Genomic DNA, 20,885 nt, shown 5'->3' on the forward strand with positions numbered 1-20,885 from the left:
CATCTAGATGAAATTTCCCACAGTGACTGTAAACTGTAAATAATGTGGTGCCAATGTAGACTGTAGAATGTTCTCTAACCAGCTGCACAAGGCAAGCTTCACCCAATACAAGTCAAGCTCTTATGTCAAGTTATTGTATTGTATGTCATGCCATTGTGCTAGTTATCACCAAAGCCATTTCTCGTCGCCATTCTGTTGTGGAATATTTCAAATGAGCCATCGACAGTGAACTGTAGAAATCAGATCGAGTCATTTGTATAAAAACATAGAACATGGTTTAATATCTGTGCTTCCACAGAGATCAGTTTATAGAGAGACACAATATCAAGTCAAGTCAAGTCAAGTCAAGAGTTTTAATTGTCACGGCATACAAGTATACAATGAAATGCGGGGGGTCTTGCCCGCAGCGATTGTGCATAATACAATAATAATAATATAAATATAATAAGAAGCCAATAGAACGACATTGTGCAATAATACAAGTAATCAAAGTAGGGCATATCGGTATATGTACATGAGTTTTTACAGAGCATGGTAGGACATGCTAGGACATGTGGTAGTGCAATACACTGTTCGCTACTGTAGCGGTGTCCACTTATAGTGCCTATAACCTTTACCGTTGGGCGCCAGACAGGTCTAACCCCTGCCAATGAAGATAAAATTACCTTTTTGATTTGATTAATTAGGCCTATAGCTCCGGCATAAGACTGTACCACATAAGACAAATAATAATAATAATTTTCATTCGACAAATAATATAATAATTTGATGAGGCACTGGGTCTTTATGTACACTGCTATACAATGCTATATTATACAATCTCAAGTTATACTATACTATTCTTAAAGTGACCTTCCCTTTTGTAAAGTGACCATAAGTGTGAGCGTGTACAGCATGAGTGTGTGTGTGTTCATGTTAAAGTGGCTGCTAGTGTGTGAGCGTGTACAGTGTGTGTGTTGTGTGTGTGCTCATGTGTGCTTGTGTGTGGAGAGTTCAGTGTTCAAGGCTCTGATGGCCTGGGGGAAGAAGCTGAGCCGAAGTCTCTCTGTCCTAGTTGCTGGTGTTCGCAGGCGTTTGCCTGACCGCAGCAGCTTGAACAGGCTGTTGTTGGGGTGGTGAGGGTCTTTCATTATTCTGCAGGCTCTGGATTTGCACCTCTTGTTATATAGGACCTGCAGGGGTGGTAGTGCAATACCCGTGGTACGCTCGGCTGAGGGCATGTAACACGGATCACCTGAGGCCGAGGGCATGATGAGACTGAGTCAGAGTTAATCAAACCGTGGAAACTTTTTAGAGCTACTAGTTAGTACTATGTACATTGTTTTCAAAGCATGATGAGATCCAAATTACGGAAAACGTTTCCTTCATTGCCGTCGGCACCGCAACTTGTGAACGGCCTTTCCCAATGAGGCGTATCCGAAACTGGCTAAGAAGAACAACAATATGCGCCAGGAGAGACTGTCAACTCTGAGTCCGCTTCACATTGAAAGTGATCTCACAGACAAACTTAAAGCAGAAAAGATCATTGATGCGCGAAACGTCGCATTTCTTTTTTGTTGCATTAAGGTAAGACAATGGTTAATCATATTGGATGCCTTCATTTGAACAATTAATTTGCACTATATGAAATGAGTGGGGCTCGCTGTAGTAGCCTAGTAGACGTGGGTGTGTGTATTGTATGAAATCAGAACCTGGACAGCACCGTTTGCGTGCAAGCAAAAAAGAAAAATGGAAAATTTTGCGCGCTCGGCGCGAGTCACATCCCATCTATAGCCTACCCTAATGTCCAGCTCACCCGCCGCCTATGTCTCTACAGCTCCGGAGTAGAAGGACTGGAGTATCTTCCCAGATACTCTGAACTTCCTTAACTGTCTCAGGTTAAGGAGACAGTTAACATGTGTCTGACCAAAAAGTTACCAAGAGGTCTGGTCAGACGTACATTAATACACAATTGAAAGACGTAACACTAGACTTTCAGATATGACTGAAAGGTAAACAAAATGGGCCCAGTTAGGGAAATCCTTTATTATGGCTTAGCTAGGGAGATAAATAACCGTGGCTACAGCTCCCACACTGGAATCCTTAAAGGGGACATGCATTGCTATTCCTTGCACTATTTGGGCAACTTTACACAATTCCTGTGAGTCTATTGAACACATCTGTAAGGTTTATTTAAAAAAAAAAAATCATTGTTTTATGTTTTATATTTCTAAGAGAGAGAGAGAGAGAGAGAGAGAGAGATTGTGTGTGTCCGATAGGGTTGTCCCCGACTAAGGATTTGGATGGTCGACTATGATTGGCCAAAATGTGCCGTTAGTCGACTATTGGTCGACAAAAAAATATATATATAATATTTTTAATATTAAATTTTTTTATTAAATTTTTTTTAAAAGATTTACCATTCCATTTGGGCTGTGGGGGGTGCTTAACACTTTGATCGCCGGGGTTAAATTCATAATTTACCATCCCTCGCCAGCCCTATTTAACATGGAGAAGTTCCCCTTCTTTGCAGGGCTATAACTTTTTAAATTGTATTGCTAAATTGACATTACTATGGCCCATTCAACATCCTATATCTATTGTTCAGGGTGTAGCAACGTTATACTTTTTCATTCACATATTCATACTAAAATACGGTCTAAAGTATAAGTATGTTTTTATCGTTTTCTGCAGCTTTCTCCAGAACTTGATTTATAGCCCCAAATGTATTATATTGATGATGAAATACAGTTTGATAGGAATCTGTGCGAGATAAAAAATTTCAACTGGACGTGCTTCTAGGAGTTACTAAGTATGATCTGATGTTGACCGGATGGGCGGGGGGTCGTTTATAATTCCGTGGCCAACGTTATATCATTCATCTAGTGTGGGTGATATGATCATCAGAGCAGTTTATATCGAACACGTTAAAAAATAACGCTGAATCTTACCGTATCTTCCTCGCGCCGTTGGACGATGAGCGTGGAACTGAAATATTCCTATTATGGGATTGTATAATAGTATATACGTCCAAATCATGTTGTTTATCGAGTTATTTTCAACCGATCGATATCCAGTGTGTCAAGATGGAGTCCCGCTAACGATAGCGAGTGCCCGGACGAAATATGGGTGAGCACCACTTCATCCGCATCACTTCCTGTTTGGGCGATCCGCCGATCCGCCACCAGATGGCGCTCTTGAACCGTTGGAGAGTTGAGAGGGGCTCAACAGTACATATCATGTCTCCGGGGGAGAAATATGATTTCGATCACAGATTTTTGAAATATTGATATCAAAGACGCTGCCCAGCATCTTCGGCAGAATAAGCATGGCGGGGAAAGACGCTGCCCAGCGTCTTCGGCGATTAAAGTGTTAATGTCTGAAGGAGTCGACTGAAGGCTTCTTGTTTTCTGCAAAAGCATGCAATTGGTCCACTGATGGATACATCTTGATATTTGTCTAGTCTAGTGTGTTCATTAAGATGGGTGAAATCCTCTTTCAGTGCCTCTGTGCCTGTTTTCGTAGGCAGTTAGCCTCTGGTATGCGTGCCATTAGCGTTAGCCACGCTTTTAGGCCTCTTTTCTTTTGGAAAGAATGATTATATTATTAAATTATTAAAATTATATTAATTATATTCGACTAAGAAATATATAAGGAGACTACGGCTCCTTTCGACCGATTAGTCGACTAATCGACTAATAGTGGTCAGCCCTAGTGTCCGATGAGGGAGAGAGATGGCACACACACATTTACACACACTTCTGCAGTCCTTCTCGCCGTCCCACTCTCTCTCTTTCTCTCTATCTCTCTCTCTTTCCCTTTCTCTCCTCGCTCGGTCTCTGCCTGTCAAACCCCGTTTGAGGAAGTGTCGGATTACACTATGCCTACGTCCCCGACACACGCAGTCAAGTTTGTGTGTGTGTGTGTGTGTCCCCGACGAGGGAGAGAGATGGCGCACACACATTTACACACACTTCTGCAGTCCCTCCCGCCGTCCCTCTCTCTCTATCTCTCTCTCTCTCCCTCTCTGCCTGTCAAACCCTGTTTGAGGAAGTGTCGGGTTACACTGCACTACAACCATAGAGGGGGCGTTACTGCAGATCAGTACCCTATTCACGTCAGGAATACCGTCAAATCAGAACGGCTTAGTTGAGTGAGGGAAGATCTCGTGAACTCGAGACTAGACTGATGAGTCAATATGGTAATTAGAGACACAGACCCATTGATACTAACCCCTATTGCTATAAAACAATGGTAAATACTGAAAAAAGCCATTTATAATGCATGTCCCCTTTAAAGAGACACACACATTATACTAGTTGGTCATATTGAACCAGTCAAGCTGTACAAAGATAGAATATGTATTTTCACATAGATGTATAGATAACATTCCCATCACAGCCTGTATATATACATATGGCATATGTTTGTGTGTATTTATGTATATATGTGTATGTATATATGTGTATTTACATATATATGTATATGTGTATATATATATATATATATAGATAGATAAATAGATAGATAGATAGATAGATAGATAGATGTGTATATTTATGTATTTGTGTGTGTATTTATGTATGTGTGTATATATGTACAGTGTATATGTGTGTGTAAGAGTGCACATGTCAGGTATGTGTGTTTTGTCAAAGGACAGAACCTGCTGTTACAAGCTGGACCAGCATTTAGAGAAGTTAGCCTGACCCACTGCGAGAGACATCTGATCCCTGTGATGGGCCTCTCTCTCTCTCTCTCTCTCTCTCTCTCCACCGCCTCAGTTCCCAGTGAATATCATGGGTCAAGGGACTGCACCTCTTCTCATTCAGGGAGGCTCAACAAGAGTGTTTTCTATTCACCCAGTGGCATTGACAAGGTCCGCCTCTCACTGGCCCTGCTAACCATGTCATGCAGGAGCAGTAAGAGGATTGTAACGTTACAACCCCCTGCTCTCCCACCCTTTAAACACATCCACTGCTTTATTACATAGGTGTTAGACAGAGAATTCTGTTAACAACGGAGGCCTGCATGGAATGCTTGTGAACATTCAACATGGCTGCCTCTAACCATTAGTAACTACTTTTGAAAGAAAATATCAAATTTCTGTGCAGTGGTAGAGTATGTTAAACACTGGAAATTCACGATATTGCTGTTCCACTGTGACTTGTTTACAAGATCCAGTAATAAGACACCAAATTATAATGTTTTTGTTGATATATTTCTATATTTCTAAATATCGACCTTCGCATTTTTTTTTGGCATTCGAAGCTTCGGGCCGAGATTCGATTTTAATTCGAAACTTCGAGATAATTTTTTTATTATTATTATTATTATTATTATTATTATTATTATTATTATTATTATTATTATTATTATTATTATTATTATTATTATTATTATTATTATTATTATTATTTATTATTATTTATTATTATTATTATTTTTTTTATGTTGTGGGACTTGTACAGCACTTTGTTCAACTTTATCAGTGCTGTAAAGTTTAAACCTTTTTAAATCTTAGAACGAAACACTTTGCTTTCATGAATATTGTGAATATTATTGTAAGCCGTCATTTGAGGCTTTATAAAAGCAGCACAATGAACACAAATCTGTCAGTGCCGAGTCCGACCTCATCTTAAATAACAAACAGCATTGCTTGTTGTAGTTAACAAAGAGAGGCAAAGTTGATTTTGCTAAAATCCCATGCCCATCGAACGAAGCTTTGAAGTATTTAAGACAGCCCTAATATCAACACATAGCAGCCGTTATTTAGCATATAGCGACTGTTGTCTCTTCCAATATGGAGGACAAATGGGCATTCTAAACATTCTGTGAAAGGCATTTATTGTGGTCTTCAGCCTATTAATGGGTTAATAGAGCAGGCAGTATATGGTTTGGTGATACATACAAATTGCAGTAGCATCAAGCTTGTGCCTTTTTATCAATAAATGAAATATCCAAAGGAAAAATGTACAAATATTTTCTGTTGCAACTAGCTTGTAACACATTTGTTTGTCATTTGTAGTTTTGAAATGGACCATGTTTATTTAGTATTTTTGATGATTAATGGGTTAATTTATCAAATTAATTAATACAAATTAATTAACAAATTAAGTATTGAAGTAAGCAGCAAATGGAATGTTCTCCTGTCCGCCTCTGTAGCCAGTGTACTATGGGCCATGTGGATGATGTATGAATGAATGAATGAATGAATGAATGAATGAATGAATGAATGAATGAATGAAAAGTTTATTTCTTGGACATGTTATTCTTCTTATTTCTTCAAACAACTCACAGTGGCTTGATCCGTCAGACCAAACAATCTTAACAACAAATTAAAAAAAATCCTTAAAGGAAAAAAACATTTAAAAAAGAACAAAGAAAAAAAACAGGATTTATAAACAAAAGAGCAATGTGTTTGGTTAGCAGACATGTCCAAAAAAAGGAGTAGAGGGAAGCTTAGCTTATTGATCCCTACCCCCTTACATTTGTATTTGTTCTTCCATTAATTTTACTAGAATTTACATATGTGCTGAGTTATGCTAGATGCTAACTCAGGTTGGCCAGTCATTAGCCTATGGAGCAGTCTGTGACATTTAGAATGCCATATGACCAGGGCTTACTCTCTGTAATAAGGGTACATTATGATTTATAGGTACATTGTGAGAAGTTATGGTGTGTGTGGGTGTGAGTGGGTGTGTGTGAAGGTCACCCTGGTTGTTGAAAGCTGAAAGCTATCAGGCACTCTGACCCCACCACCCACCATCATTATCCACACACGCACGCACGCACGCACGCACACACAGACAGACAGACAGACAGACACACACGCACGCACGCACGCACGCACACACACACACACACACACACACACAGACAGACAGACAGACAGACAGACAGACAGACAGGCAGACAGACAGACAGACAGACAGACAGACAGACAGACAGACAGACAGGCAGACAGACAGACAGACAGACAGACAGACAGACAGACAGACAGACAGACAGACAGACAGACAGACAGACAGACAGACAGACAGACAGACAGACAGACAGACAGACAGACAGACACAGGTATTGCTGTACTTGTGACATATCTTTGATTTATTCATTCTCTAACCATTTACCCTAACTACGACCATTTAATGTGTAACCCTTTATTACCTAACCTTGATTACAGCCTCACCCCTCTGCGACCAGGCATTCCGCCGGTGAGAAGGGCCGACATTACTATCTTTCAGAGGGTGGGCTAAATTTCCAAGCTGGTGTGAAGATGAATGGTCAAATCAACTTTATTCATATCACACTTTAAAATACAAACCAGTTTGTTCCAAGTGCTTTACAGAAACAAAAAATAAAACGCGTACAGAAAACATTTTTATTAAATTAAATTAAAACAAGAAAATAACAAAGAAGGCGGCTACGTGGCGTAGTGGGCAAGGCACTCGCCACGAAATGCTGGAGATGCTGGGCTCGTCAGTTCGAGCCCAGCGCTCCACATTTGCTTTCAGTTTAGCTGGTCGTCCGTACTAATACACATTGGCCGTATTAGGGGGTGGGAAACTGATGGGTGGGGATCGGGCGTTGTGGACAGCGACTCCTACAGGTCGGTTGGTGCGCCTGCGCAGTAGAATCAGGAAGTGTCGGGGGCAGCGTGAGCCTCCCACGCGTTACTCCTCGCCACTGAGAGATCGAGCTGCGCAGGTGAAAAGATGCGACTGCTGTTACCTCAAGTACCGGAGGGGACTTGTGCTATGTATGACTTAGTCCACATTGCAGCCGGCTTGTGGGAGGCAAGAAACAGCGTCCGTGACAGGGGAGGGTTGAATTGGATGATACGAAATTGGGATGGGAGAAAAATATAGAAAATGGGAGAAAAAGTGGATAAAAAAAACAAGAAAATAACAAAGACAAATTTGACTTGTGGCTCTTCAGACACAATTAAAAGCGAATGAGTAAAAATGGGTTTTATTGTGTTTGGATTCAGCCAATCTAATATTATGAGGAAGATTATTCCACATGACTGGGGCAGCAACATCAAAAGCACAATTCCCCATAGTCTTTAACCTAGTCCTGGCCACAGCCAAGAGCCCCAGGTCAGAGGACCTGTGAGACCCAGTAGCGATGTTTGCTTGAAGAAGTTCTGAGATATTCAGCAGGGCAAGATTATGTAAAGCTTTGTAAACAAACAATAGGATTGTGGAAATGGATGTGAGGACAGGGGTTACGTGGTCATACTTTCTAGTCAAGAGTATAGACGCATAATTCTGGACAAGCTGGAGGTGGGAAAGAGAAGGTTGACTGATGCCTGTGTACAGTGAATTACAGTAATCAAGGTGGGAAAATATGAAAACTTTCTCAAGGTTGGAAAAATAGAGAAGGGTCCTGATCTTTGCGATAATTCTATTACAGAGTTGACCTGTTTGTCAAATCCAAAATCACACCACGATTTTTTTTTAGCATACAGCTAAGGGGGACAGGTATCCTATATTCTGATTAACACTTTAAGGACCAGCCACGAGTTAACTCGTGTTTCGATTCCACCCGTTGAGGACCATAAATTGTTATTGTTTTATTCCATATTAATAAACGGATCAAGATCCCGGATCGACTCTGCAGATTTACCCGCCAGATTTAAATCGGCGACATGCAATACCGGCCAGATCCTCTTAGGGGCGCCATCGCTCCACTGCAGTATCATTGGAGGGGCGTTTCATATGAGCCTGGATCCCAGCCGAACATCCTCCATCTTTGATCACGTTACGGAACGCAGATTTCAGCCTGGAATAATGGGATTTATGATCAGCCAATGGACATATCGATCTACCAGATGCCGATGAATAATGACGAAATTCTGCCGGCGATCACATGGGCTGACAGTAGGATACTATTCACCCAAATTACAGCCGGATTGGACATTGTTGTAACACGCAAGCGATCGATCAGTGAATATGGCTACTTAAACGCACACTGTATTGCTAATCAATAATACTGATCGGCATCCCCCGCCGCCCCCATTTCATCCATAGATTCTCTGTAATAGTCCGGATGCTAAGCAGTTTGTTTTATTTCATTCGTATATATATACAACAGAAATGGCGTTTGATATAACGTGACTAGCCTTTAGCCTCATATCTAGCTTCCCAGAAAAAAGACGAAAACTGCGATAAAGCTTATATTCACGACGCTATAAAATGACAACCAACCGATGGATTTTTATTTTCTTTAAGCCATTATGAAGGCACGGTTTATGCACTCAAGTGACAATGAGAATGGACCGATAGCAATACTATAAAGTATATATATAGCTGTTAGAAAGTACATCGGTTTGTTGACAACCTGGTCGTCCTGAACCATATTACACTGCAAACCGTGGTCGCCAATGTGTTAATGATACTGGTGGAGATGGGTGGGCCAAATAAAACCAATAAAGCTAAATATTTATTCTCATTCAACTGAAAATAATTGTGTGCCATCCAACTTTTGATGTCATTGAGAAATTAACTGAGGTTAGATTTTCTGCTCTTATTATTTGGTGTGTGTATTGTCTGGGGCGACAGTGGCTCAGGAGATAAGGCAGTCAGTCGTCTGGTAGATTCCGGCTCCTCTCGGGCAGCATTTTGAGGTGTCCTTGATAAAGACACTTAACCCCTAACTGCTCCCGATGAGCAGGTTGGCACCTTGCATGGTTGCCTCTGCAACGTTGGTGTGTGAATGTGTGAGACAATGGGTAAAATGTGAGGAACAAATTGTAAAGCGCTTTGGATAAAAGCGCTATATAAATTTACCATTTACCATACAATATATATTTGATTAATTAATTCTCTAACTATTTACCCTAACTTTGACTATTTAATATTTAACCCTTTATTACCTGACCCTAATCAACCTCTGAGACCAGGCGTTTCGCGGACGATAAGGGTCGACATTACTATCTTTCAGAGGCTGTAATGGTCTCAATTTGTTGTCTGCTTAACAATTAAATGAAATGTTATATTTCTGAATGATTCAACCAATGTAAACAGAAGCATGTAAACAGAAGGGGATAGGACCTATTATAGAGCCCTGCGGAACCCGACAGGAGATAGGTGTTGAGGATGAAAGTGAGCTTCCTATAGAGACCAAGAAAGATCAATCACTAAGTTATGAGTGGAATCAATCTAAGGCTTTGCTTTAGACACCAACCCATTTATGGAGACAGTCGATCAAGAGGAAATGATCGACCGTGTGAAACTCGGCACTGAGGTCTAGAAGAATAAGAAAAGCGCTGTCTCCTGAGTTTGTTGCTGATATGAGGTAATTTGTTCCTCTCAAGAGAGCAAACTCAATGCTGTGAAGCACCCTGAAACCTGATTTGAAATTTTTCAAACATGTTGTTCTGGTTAAGAAATGACAGCAATTGAGAGAGAATAGCCTTTTCTAGTACTTTTGACAGAAATGGTAGTTTAAAGACGGGCCTGAGGTTACTGAGGGATGAGGGGTCTGGATTACATGACAATGAGACAGGACAATGCCAGTGACTAGTGAGTTGTTGATGATGGATAGAATGCTGGGGCCAACAGAGCCAATGACCTCTCTGAGGAGTGAGGAAGGGATGATGTCACCAAGGGAGCTTGAGAGCTTCACAGGGGAGATAATCTCCATTAGAGCATGTAGAGGAACAGGCTCAAAAGAGTGTAACACATCTGGGTTTAGTGGCAAGAATGACAGAACCTGGGCAGGGCGAGAGATATTTAGCCTTGTGTTTTCAACTTTATTGATGAAGAATATATATATATTTTTGATCCACTTTTTCTCCTTATTTTCTATTTTTCTCCCATACCAATTTTCGTGTATCCAATTCTCCCCTCCCCTGTCTTGAATGTTGCTCGACTATGCCCCCCACTGGTCGGTTGTAGAAGGATAGAAGCCTTGCATCACGTGTTCCCTCCGGCACACAAGGAGGCAGCCTGTCACATCTTTTCGCCTGCCAGCGCGGACTCTCATTGGAGAGGTGTAACACATGGGAGGCTCACACTACCCTCGCCACTTCCTGTCTCTGCTGTGCAGGTGTCTCCCAACCGACCTGTAGGGGTCGCTGTCCACAACGTCCAATCCCCACCCATCGACTTCCACCCGCTGACTCTGCCAAATGAGCCAGTACGACGATAGGGAGGTGTAGTGGTTACGTAATTTTTAGTTTTTTCCTGTTCCACCCTCTGTTATTATTATTATTATTACCCTCTGTGGAATGCAATGTATTTCCCCATTGACCATTTCTAAATCGGCTCGTTTTAGATAAATAAAGCATTAACGTTGGCATGGTGTACCTTTCTGTGCGTATTTATCCGCAATCTATAGCTCAACATGAAAATATTCGCAATAAACACATTCGGGGCCATTTGGATCCGTCTAATCTCACTCTATAAGGCCAGCATATCATAGTAAGGTTTCATTGTGCGTGAGGCTGTTTGTAGAGCTAAATCTATACTTTATATTATTGCTATCTGTCCATTCTCATTGTCAATTGACACTATAAACCGTCCCTTCAAAATGGCTTAAAGAAATAATTTTTTCATCAATACGTTCCCATTTTATAGCGTCTTGAATATAAGCGTTATATGGGATTGGTCTGGTATATTTCCTGCAAAACGAGATACAGGCTGCTAAGCTAATAGCGTTACATCGAATGGCCTTTCGGCCCTACAGAAGCTAGAGCTAAAAATCTAAATGCATATGATCCATATAATGTTCCACCATGAATGCATGAAAGGCGGGGGGCGGGGGACGTCGTTTCTGATTATTAATTACCAATAACGGCGTTAGCCTCAGTAGCCACATTCGCTGATCGCCTGGTTGGCTTGATCAGCGTGTAATTTACGTGAAAAAGATCTTACCTGTGGCCGGTTGGACTGCAAAAAGGATTTCCCAGTTATTGATCGCCATCTGGTAGATCGGTATGTCCATTGGCTGATGATATATTCCATTACTGCATACTGAATTCAGCGCCCCAAAACGTATTCCATGCTACATGCTACACGCATAGATTCACCCTAACAGGAAAGTCCATTCGAGATCCAAAAGAATAAAACACCTTTCTGCCACAGGGAACACTGCATTATCGAGACAGCGCCCGAATTCCAAGAGTAGGGTAAATCTGCAGTGCCGCTCTGTGACATTGAGTAGGTTATTAAAATGTAATAAAAGCCAAAGCAACCTTGCCACGGACATGTCCGTGGTTGGCCCTCTACCATTGGATCCGAAACACGGACATGTCCGTGCTTGGCCGGGAATGTGTTAATCGTAAAGGTAGCAAAATAACAACGTTTATGTCTTCGTTCGCTGGGAAACTACACTGCTATTTTGGCGCTGCTGACTGACGTCACCACAGCGTAGCCTGCCTCCTGCCTGTAGTCAGTCACAGACCTAGGATCAGATTTCCCTTACATTCGATAAGCTTAACAATTCGTACAATGGGAAAATAACTGACCCTGAATCTGTGGCTAGCATCTGTTTCACCCAACACTAGTGCTCCGTGATCATAGCCATTTATCTCTAAAGCTAACCACTATTTGTAAAAGCCACAACCACGTTACCATATTTGTATTTATAATTTAAATCGTATAACGTTATTTCGCTGCATATTAAATCAATGTAAATACTAATGTGAATCATTGTGTCGTTGTACATAGTTTATAACGTTAGTAGCTAGCTAGCTTGCTAGTCGGCATTCCCGAAACTCCTAACATGCCCCGATTTAAAATGATTCTCTCCTCTTTGTATATCCTTGTCCTCACAAACAAAGTATTCTGCCAGGGAACTTATGGACACGACAGTAGTAGTAGTTTTAAGTAGGGATGTCCGATATTATCGGCATACCGATATTATCGGCCGATATTGGCATTAAAATGTGATATCGGAAAATATCGGTATTATTGCATAATGTGTTAAATCCACGACAAGAGATATGTAATGTTATTACATGGCGTTTTCACATTCGCCGAAATGCTTGATTGTGATTGGTCAATAGCCCCTGACAGCGGTGAATAATTTTTTGATAACTGACCGCTGCCATGGGCAACGCGCAATAATCACCAGTGATTATTGCTTTTCGCAGCTGAAGCAATCAAGCCCACTGACACACACTGCATCAGTGCAATCAGACACACCTGCCGGCGATAATAATAATCACTTTATTTGGGCTGACAGAGCCACAGAACAACTGCGTCTGCATTTGATCTCATCTTGTCGATGGTGTAAAATGAATTAGGTATATTGTTAGTAAGTTAGCCATGTAATAAGCGGGATAATGTATAGCCTATCGTGGTAGCCCCTTTTCGTGACTGTGATGCACCGAGTGCATCACAGTCACGAAAGGGGCTACTATCGCATCAACATGCCAACTGCGGCATGATGCGTGCAGTGCGTTGCCCCACAGGTATGAGAAGAGGACCTTCACATTTTACTCGTTCCCGAAACTCCTCTACATGCCCCAATTTAAAATGGTTCACGACAGTAGACATAATGCTACGTAATAGCATTTAGCGGGGTAACGTTAACGTTAGCTAGCTAGCTTGGTACTATGACCCGTGACGGGGATAAGGCGACAACCTAACAAACTAATAGCACTGCGTACTGAACAATTATAGTTCTTTTTTTACGACAAATTAAAAACCTTATAACTACCTTTGTTTCAACCAAAAATGCTTAAACAATCATGTTAGTGGTAGAAGGGAACTCATTTTGTGCAAAAATGGAAATCTCGCCAATGTTCATGCGGCAGAATTGTTACAATAGCCGATAATCCATTTTCCCAATGATAAATCCCTATACGGGTGGAACAACCAGTGACGTCAGACTACACCTCCCTATTGATGAAGATTTTTAGAAAGTCTTCACACTTTGTAGGGGAAGCTTCTCAAATTGCACTGGGGGTGAGGGGGGTTAATAACATAATTAGTTGTGATAGTGCTAAACTTCAGTTTAGTAAACCAAAACTACTGTTTACTGGGGTAACTTGTACAGTTTGAGGGTGATTGTGGGGTCTCCCCTGAGTAGGCTGTCCCCTTGGAGACTGCTGTGGCTTGGTTGGGGTGAGGCGATAGATGGGCTGCGATGAAGCAGCAGGTGAGGCAGCCGACCCAACGGGCCTCACAGCAGCCAATGGAAAGTGGGAGGATGGGGACGAGGGGTGGTCAGGTGAAGAAAGCCCCTCCAGCACCTGCAATTCATTGGAGAGCTGTAGGGGGGTGATGGACTAGAAGAGCACCTGAATCTGGCAGGATCATTTTTGTGGCGGGGTACGAGAAGCAGCCGTAACTAGAGAGTCCAAGAGTTGCTCATCCTCCTTGATCTGGTACAATGTGGAAATTCTACCCTCATGTTCGGCGATTTTCTGGCTCAGAGTAACACAGCTGGGAGGGGAGGTATGAGGCATCGCTGAGCTGGGCCATCAAACAGGCTATGTATTGGGCTGTAACTATCTTTCCGGCTAGCAGCTAGTCAGCCATATAAGAGTCGTTAGCGAATACCATGGTCCGAAACAAGCACAACAAGTTACGATCCACAAATCAGGAAAGAGTCCAACGATCAAGCAGTTGCTAGCTAAGCAGGTCGGAGTTTAAAAGTCGGATGAAGCGCCAATTTGTTGACCGCGATGTGCTCGAATGGTGCAGAATAGTGGTATCTTATGAAACTAGAGACCTTTAGGAATCTGTAGATATCAACAAATGTCATGCTAGCTTGCCTGGAAAGGGGCTACATATTGCTGCAGCTTTGAAGTGAAACATTTACATAGCCATTTTCAGAGGGGTCCATTGACCTTTTACCTCAATGTATCTGAATGACGATGAGCTCAATGGAAAGTGTCTCACCTTTACATCCATGCCTAATTCATGCTAGTCCCATATAGTTTAGGGTCAAAAACATGCAGTTCTTTGCATGCAGGACAAAGGTGTTATTTCACCTTCACAGCACCACTTTACACCCATATACTAGACACCTGGGCCAATAAGAGCATGTGTGGCTTTGGGCGGCTAGGTGGTGTAGTGGGCAAGGCACTCGCCACCAATGTGGAGACGCTGGGTTCGCGTGTTCGAATCCAGCTCTCCACATTGTTTTCAGTTTGGCTGGTCGTCCGCAGTAATACACATTGGCCGTATTACGGGGAGGGAAACTGAAGGGTGGGGATCGGGCGTTGTGGACAGCGACTCCTACAGGTCGGTTGGTGCGCCTGCGCAGTAGAATCAGGAAGTGTCGGGGGCAGCGTGAGCCTCCCACACGTTACTCCTCGCCACCGAGAGATCGAGCTGCACAGGTGAAAAGATGCGACTGCTGTTACCTCAAGTACCGGAGGGGACTTGTGCTATGTATGACTTAGTCCACATTGCAGCCGGCTTGTGGGAGGCAAGAAACAGCGTTCGTGACAGGGGAGGGTTGAATTGGATGATACGAAATTGGGATGGGAGAAAATATAGAAAATGGGAGAAAAAGTGGATAAAAATTTAAAAAAATAGCATGTGTGGCTTGTCTAGATGCATTGAAAATAAGGGGGGTTTCTAAGCCATTTTCAAAATAAGTGCTCGCCATCCAACCGCAGAAGACGACAGTACTTGCAGACATCTCTAGATGCCGAAGGTTATTGATACCAAATCACAGTATGAACATTTCACTTGTGTTACTCAAGGTATTGAGGTCTGCTGTCCATTAGACGTGCCATTCATCTGCCACTGTGTGTATTCAGTATACCTGTCTTTATTTGTGTAACATGGTGCTCCTCTTAAACAGAGCGTGTGGATCTTTAACACCTTTCCTTTTATTTAATTTAATTGGCTCATCATTCACTTCTCTTTACACTTGGGATGCAAATTACTTTGTTAGTAACACTAACAAACACAGGCACGCACACATACACACACACACACACATACATACATACATACATACATACATACATACATACATACATACATACATACATACATACATACATACATACATACATACATACATACATACATACATACATACATACATACATACATACATTAGACATACATACATACATACATACATACATACATACATACATACATACACACACACACACACACACACACACACACACACACACACACACACACACACACACACACACATATATATATATATACATACATATACACACGCACACATATACACGCACACACACACACACACAAACACCTGATCGATTTGTGAGTATAGTATAGCTGCACAGTACTTGTTATTCATAACCATATGCTGTGTTAGAACGTAAAGACCATTGAGAGCTAGTGCCTTACATATTCAGCACCCTAAGGGGGACTTGGTTTGGAGCAAATTAATCTATATGTACTTGTTCTTTCTTAACAGCTGTGTGCCAAGGGACTCATGAGTACATATCACAAACAAATGATACGCTTATTTGTTTTCTCTGCACTTAGCATCATCTCCCCTGAACACGTTTCCCCTTCCAGCTTCGTTCTCTTCTCAATGTCATTTACATTTTCTACACATACATAATGAAGCCCTTGCGATAATAGATGGGTTTTATCCCTCAGGTAGCACGCATATGGAAATGGCTGGATATATTCCCAGTGAAAGCGGTAGGGTAGGAGTTTTGTAGTAACCACCGGCTGCACTATTACCTTTCAGTTACCCCTTTGTATTTACGTGTGAAAACACGGAACCATGGGACTGAACACAGAGATCGCCAATTACCCGACCAGTGTCTGTCCGCCTTCTCTCTTGAGGTGGTCATGACCCCCCCCCCCCCTCTTCTTTCTCCTGCATCCCCTGCCTGGAGACAGAAAGGGGTTAGGAGGAGAAGGAAGTCCTTTTTTAGTTAGTTATTCATGGATTTACCATTTAATATTCATGTCTTTTTTCCAGGGCTATCTGGGCACAGAGGAGAATTCGGGCTGGGGCCAAAAATCTGGTTTCAGCTCCAATGAGCCCAGCAGATGAAGGGGAGAGAGAACGGGAAAGGGAGAGAGAGAGGGAAGGTTTTTTTTGTATGTGTTTTCCAGTAAATGGGAGGTAGGACTGGAAGGTGACAGGCTGTGTTTATTACTAATCTGTCAGGTGGTTAATGGGGAGAAGAGAGGAAAGAAGATGAGAGTAAGGGAGAGGAGAGAAGAGAAGAGGAGAGGAGAGGACTGGAGAGCAGAGCTGCAGAAAATAGACAGACAGACAGACAGACAGACAGACAGACAGACAGACAGACAGACAGACAGACATGGCAGCTAGAGGGAGACCCCCCTGAGCAATGAACTTAGCCACACTGTCGCTCCCAGTACTGACAGAAGCACTGCTGAGGTGTCACTTGTAAAATTATGTGTAATTGGTTATTTTCACTGTGTGCGCTCAAGGAAGTTCACATCTCTTTTCAAACAATGCATATTAACAGAATCACATCATGTGACAGAATCTCATGCACTCTCAGTGGTTGATTGTGGCTGTACTGCTGCACTTTACATTGCCTTACATTTAATAACCGTAGAAAGATGGAAGGTTCTGTATTTAAGCCAGCCCCCCCCCTAACGAAAAAGTGTCATGGTATATCCATAAATTGGTTACTATGATGATGGTAGTGACCAAAACCATGATGGAAATACCATGATATTACCATCAGTATCATGGTTTAGTACAAAACTGGTACCAAACCATGAGTCAGCGACAGTGGCTCAGGAGGTAGAGCAAATAACTTTTTTCAAATTACTCTTCAGTTGCCGTTTTTGATATCTTCCTTTGAAATGTTCTGCTAACTGAGCCCAGAGTGCAGTGCTTTTCTTGTAACATTGCAACTAAATGGGATTTCAGCAGTAGGCTGGACTTTTGTCCTCTAGTAGTCCAGTACAGTCAGCATGTAGGCTCAATGTCCGGCCAAAACAAGTATGCAGCTAAATGTATTTAACTTCAGACAGGAGTCCAAATGAAATACTGTCCCCGACTGTATGTTCCAGTGTCTTATCTTTTGTTTTCATGCCATGTTTAGCTTGTTTTCTCTCTCTCTCTCTCTCTCTCTCTCTCTCTCTCTCTCTCTCTCTCTCTCTCTCTCTCTCTCTCTCTCCAGTTTGTTTCTCTCTCTTTCGCTGTCTCTCTCTCCAGTTTGTTCATCTCTCTTTTGCTGTCTCTCTGTTTCTTTCTCTGTTTCCGTCTCTATGCTAAGCCTTTCACAGTAATTGATCTGGGCTAGTGCTGTGCAGGGGGTTGCAGACAGATGTGGTTGGAGAGTGATCAATGTCCTTGATTAGCAAGAGATTACCCCTGTGTGTGTGTGTGCGTGCGTGTGCGTGCATGCTAGCTAGCATTGATTGCACTTAGCGCGCTGCCTTGTTTTTGTTAATTTGTCAGGTTAGGATTGAAGATCGATGGTTTATTTGCCCGGTCCAAGTAGCATGAGGAGGTGAGGAAGTTATACTGAGCATTTTCAATTGAACCAGTCATGGTCATTGAGTAGCAAGGAGTGGAGAATGTGTCTATAGCTTCTTCTTAATCTGATTCTGTGGGGAATTATACTGCTGTTTGACACAGCACAGCAACATTTAAATATAGCTGCATTAGCTACCTATTCTGAGTGATACTACTGAACATACAGTAAAGGACATGTTAGTAGGGCTGTCCTTGACTAAAGAAATTCATGGTTAGTCATTGGATTTTTGTTGACTAATCAATTCGTTGATTTAATCACAAATCTGTAAAATTGCGTTCCCTATGTGCAGTCATGTCACACCTTTGTCCATGGATTCTAGTACTTATCAGACATGTGCTTATTATCTTTTAGGAAACAACTCATTCTGCATGGAAAAAAGGAATAAAAAAGGAATAAAAAATTACTAATTGACTATCATAGTGCTGATCGACTACGACCAAACCGGCCGACTAATCGACTAAAGGGCAGTGTTACCATTCACACTGTTACCATGAGACTATTGCCATTCCTCTCAAAGCACATCTTAACTCAACCAACATAATCATCTTACCACGCTTGTGAGAAAGATCAACACTGGTAACTCCCCTCAGGCAAGGCTGTTAAGACTTCCGGCAGCGTTTTCATTCGGCCCGCTTTCCAGAGAGCATTTGGTTATTGTTCCTTTCCTCTCCTCTCTTTCTACAGAGAAACACACAGATGTAATAGCCATTAGCCTTGGGGGAGAGACGGCACACAGAGACGTGTCAACAAAGCTTGACTTTTTTACAGTCCAAGTGAAGTCTAAGCAAACAGCGGCTGTGTGGTGCCCTGTGTGGTTGAGCAGTGATCCAGGGACGCGGTCGCTCAGCGTTACCCCGGGACTCCAAACAGACCGTGACTCCAGGTCTTATTGCAAGAATGGCTCAGACCACCCCAATACAGAAAATAAATAATTCAGAAGAATAACCACCACAACCCTGCCCATCATGAACACATGATTGAAACATTTTGCTTTTATAGAATTTTGTTTTGCTCCAATTCTTATTTTGTTGATTTTGATGCGATTAGCAGTTATGGAGTCCACTTTAAGCAGTTTCCTAAATTGACCTATCTCAAGCCCTTCCCTCTTTTCTTGATCCTCCCATCACAACTGTGGACAAACAAAAATCAGAACATTCAAACGTACTCATGACACCACTACAGTCATACAGAAAAATCAAACCTACTCATGACACCAATACAGTCATACAGAAAAACCAAACCTACTTATGACACCACTACAGTCATACAGAAAAATCAAACCTACTCATAAATCAAATCAAATTTATTTATAGGGCCCGACAACATACGTTAATGTCCCCATGGGCCGTACAGGTCTTCTTTAAACAAGTCAAGAAGAAAACATAACAATAAGTCAAGAACAGAACAAGAACACCATAAGGTCCAAACATTTTTAGATGAATGCAAATAAATGAAAGAATGCAAGCACTCCCAGACATACCCCACGCGAAGGTAAGGAAAAACTCACTAAAACCTAACAATAGGGAAAAAAGCTCCACAGGCAGTGTGGAGGAGAGAAACCTTAGAAGGGCCATTCAAGGGGGGATCTCCCTTCTTAGATGTTGGTGATAGTAGTGTTGCAGACGGACAGTTGGTAAGCATGCACTCATGTGTGTGGTGAAACACAGATGAATGCATGCAATAGCAACTGAACATTTTGAAAGATTAAAGATAGAGTTGATAGCGGATCTATTTGAGGCACAGGGGCGGCGCAAAGAGGGTCACGTCCTCCCCGTCTTAGTCACGGGACATTCAACACTCCGGTCGCGTGTTACTGTTCCGCAACTGTAAGTTACTTCCGGGGTAGGCCTGATTGGCCCCGACAGGCACGTGACGCGGCAAACTCAGGACGCGCAACGAGGCTGCTGAGAGCTGTCGCGCGGAAATAGGCTGTCTATTGCCATTCTCTAACACAAACTCTAACCTTAACCAGCTCCTTAACAGCGCCTAAACTTAACCGTTCTAACCTTAACCAACTCCGAAACAATGCCTAACCTTAACCTTAACCTTAACCATGCCTAACCTTAACCATAGAAAGAATATTGCCATTCTCTAAGACACACTCTAACCTTAACCAGCTCCTTAACAGCGCCTAAACTTAACCGTTCTAACCTTAACCAACTCCGAAACAATGCCTAACCTTAACCTTAACCTTAACCATGCCTAACCTTAACCGGCGAAAGAATACACGTTAAAATAAAAATCACGTTAAAAAAAAAATTTGATGGGATTCGAACTCGTCAACAACGGACCGCAGGATCGCAGGACCGCTGCTCTGCCAGGTGAGCTGAAGCGCCGAATGAAAATCATGGCGGATTAGGACGGTTACATAATTCCGCAAGCTCTGCCGCTCCGCTCCGCGAAGCGTGCCGCGCGGCAGAGAAAGTTGCGCGCCACGTGCCTGTCGGGGCCAATCAGGCCTACCCCGGAAGTA

At 42.3% G+C, this 20,885-nt stretch overlaps 1 protein-coding gene across 1 annotated transcript in view; it reads left to right on the plus strand.

Moving 5' to 3' along the window:
- trip4 (thyroid hormone receptor interactor 4) overlaps positions 1 to 20,885 on the plus strand; it is a 246,266-nt gene that overhangs the window by 117,415 nt on the left and 107,966 nt on the right. The gene's annotated exons all lie outside the window — the stretch shown is intronic.

The sequence above is a fragment of the Notolepis coatsorum genome (assembly GCF_963971535.1).
Source record: "Notolepis coatsorum genome assembly, chromosome: 20".
Lineage (NCBI taxonomy): Eukaryota > Metazoa > Chordata > Actinopteri > Aulopiformes > Paralepididae > Notolepis > Notolepis coatsorum.